Genomic DNA, 3,039 nt, shown 5'->3' on the forward strand with positions numbered 1-3,039 from the left:
TTTAACTTTGCTATTTCCTCGTGGTCAATTGAAATGTCATCTTTTTAATTATTTATTTTAAAAAAAATTTTTTTAAGACCTTATTTTTTTAAGTAATCTCTACACCCAACGTGGGGCTCGAACCTATAGCCTCAAGATCAAGAGCCACATGCTCTATGTACTGAGCCAGCCAGGTGCCCCTAAAAATGTTTTTTAAGTAAGTTCTATGCACAATGTGGGGCTTGAACTCACAATCCTGAGATTAAGAGTCACATGCTTTACCAACTAAGGCAGCCAGGTGCCTCAAATGTCATCTTTTTAAGAGAGGTCTTCTCTGTGCACCCCATCAAAATCAGGCTCCTTCTCTCACCCTTATGTACTCTTTCACCTCTCTCTGTTTATCTCTTCCAAAGCACAGCCCTGAAAATCTAGCTGTCTTCATGGTCATTAAAAAAAAAACAAAACAAAACATATTTGTTGACTGTTAAAGAGATGAAGTTATCAAATATAAATCTCTATAATGGCTACAAATATGTTTGTACATTTAAAAGCAGAGTGTTTCCCTCTTTGGAGGGGAGCCAGAAAGAAACTAACATTTCACTGGATATTCTCTTATGCTGTTTGACTATTTTACCATATGCATGTTTTTAAAAGATCAAAACATTATTATTTTTAAAGTAATCTCTACACCCAATGTGGGGCTCAAACTCACAACCCTGAGATCAAGAGTCTCATGTTCTACTGACTGAGCCAGCCAGATGCTCCTCAAAACATTATTTTAATAAAATCTCTTTAATAGTGGATGGCCTCAGTGAAAATGATTTAATGATTTTTTAACGATTTGATCAGGTCAATGACTGTCTTAGGAGACCTGGAGACTGTGAGCTGCCCTCTTGAAAAATTTGGTTGGCTTCCCTGGATTAGCAGGAGTCCAGGGAGATTCTGTAGAAGAGTCTTTGTTTGCTTCAAGAGAGAATTAATGGCTTTAAATACATATTTTAAAAGAAAGCCAAAAAGGCTCTCAATATGTGAATCCCAGGAACCAGGCATAATGCCATCAGATGCCTTAAAATATCCTAAGATGCAGGATGCAGGCTGTATTTAATTGCTTGCCCTCTTCAGGACTGCAATTATTCTGCCTAAATTGTACAGGTCTCTTTTAAATAGCTCTCACGTTCCTTGTCACAAGACATCTAATTGCAAGCGGCAAAATAATTCAGTAAAATAAGGGTACAAACATCTGGCCTTTAAAATTCAAATTTTAGGGCGCCTGGGTGGCTCAGTTGTTAAGCGTCTGCCTTCGGCTCAGGTCATGATCCCAGGGTCCTGGGATCGAGCCCCGCATCGGGCTCCCTGCTCCACGGGAAGCCTGCTTCTCCCTCTCCCATTCCCCCTGCTTGTATTCCCTCTCTCGCTGTGTCTCTCTTTGTCAAATAAATAAATAAAATCTTTTAAAAAAATAAAAAAAAATTAAAATTTTAAATAAAAAACCCACTTGGGTATTATACTTTGGCTTTATGGTACAATATAGCCATATAAACCAGAAAGGGTATTAAATTACTTGCTATTTGTGTTCCTCATAGAAGGAGTGATGACAATCAGCGACTTTATTTTGAGAAGTAGTTTTCCAACTTCTGTTGGTTAGGAAGATTTGGGGGCAACAGACCCATTTTTTTAAAAAGATTTTTTTTATTTATTTGACAGAGAGACACAGCGAGAGAGGGAACACAAGCAGGGGGAGTGGGAGAGGGAGAAGCAGGCTTCCCACTGAGCAGGGAGCCCGATGTGGGGCTGGAGCCCGATGTGGGGCTCGATCCCAGGACCCTGGGATGATAACCTGAGCCAAAGGCAGATGCTTAATGACTGAGCCACCCAGGTGCCCCAACAGACCCATTTTTGAGTGTATATGTATGTTTTGAATCTTTACCTAGGAGACTTGGAGGCAGCTCTTCACTTCTGGTCCCCCCTTTTTAGTTTAAGGCTATAATGTAATTTGCTGTAGCCACTAAATAGGAATAAGATCTAATGTCTAACTGAGTTCCAACGTAGTTCCATGGTCCCCTCCAGGTCCACTCCGTGTGCTACCTTGGGCAAATGGTTTAATCTCAGTATTCTTACCTGTAAAATAAGGACAATCATATTACTTACTTAGTGGGATTATTTTAAAGTTCACATTATTTTGGAACAGTGCCTCATTTATGGAAAATCTCACTAAATATTAGTTGGTAAAATTTTAGTAGGCAATAGACAAAGCTCATCTTTCCTGATGCTACAAAATACCTCTCAGAGTTAAGAGTTTTTGTCAACTATACTCAAATAAAAATAAAGTCAATAAAATTTTAAAAAAAATTTTTAAAGATCTTTTAAATTATTTATCCATTTGACAGAAAGAGAGAGAGAGCAAAAGCAGGGAGAGCAGAAGAGAGAGAAGCAGACACCCCTCTGAGCAGGGAGTACGATATGGGGCTTGATCCCAGGACTCTAGGATCATGACCTCAGCCAAAGGCCGATGCTTAACTGACTGAGCCATCCAGGAGCCCCAATAAAATATTTCTTAAAGAGGGAAAAAGAGTTAAGAGGTTTTTTTAGAAGGAACAGTTAGTAAAAATAAAAGAAGCATTTAATGGTCATTATATTGTAATTCTTTCAAATCTTTAGGCAGTCCTGAAGGGATGAAGGCCTAAGAGTGATCATCTCTTGTATGTCAGCTCATTCCTGATTACATTCTACTAGTTCACGATTCATATTTATCTCATTGCTTCATTCCCCAAGGTTTAGAGTGAGTAGAAAACTTGACTTATTGTCTCTTCCTGAAGTTTATCTCAAAAATATGCCAAATCTGTGCAGAGACCTGGCATGTACCATCTTTTTCTTTTCTTTCTTTCATTTCATAGACATTTGCCTATCATGTATATGGCAATCCTCAATGGTTACATCCAACAGCAAAAACTGTGGGTTGCTCAGAGACAAATCCCCTTTTTCTTTCTTTCTTTCTTTCTTTCTTTCTTTCTTTCTTTCTTTCTTTCTTTCTTTCTTTCTTTCTTTCTTTCTTTCTTCCTT

Source organism: Phoca vitulina, unplaced genomic scaffold, assembly GCF_004348235.1.
Source record: "Phoca vitulina isolate PV1807 unplaced genomic scaffold, GSC_HSeal_1.0 scaffold11, whole genome shotgun sequence".
In the NCBI taxonomy this organism is placed as follows: Eukaryota; Metazoa; Chordata; class Mammalia; order Carnivora; family Phocidae; genus Phoca; species Phoca vitulina.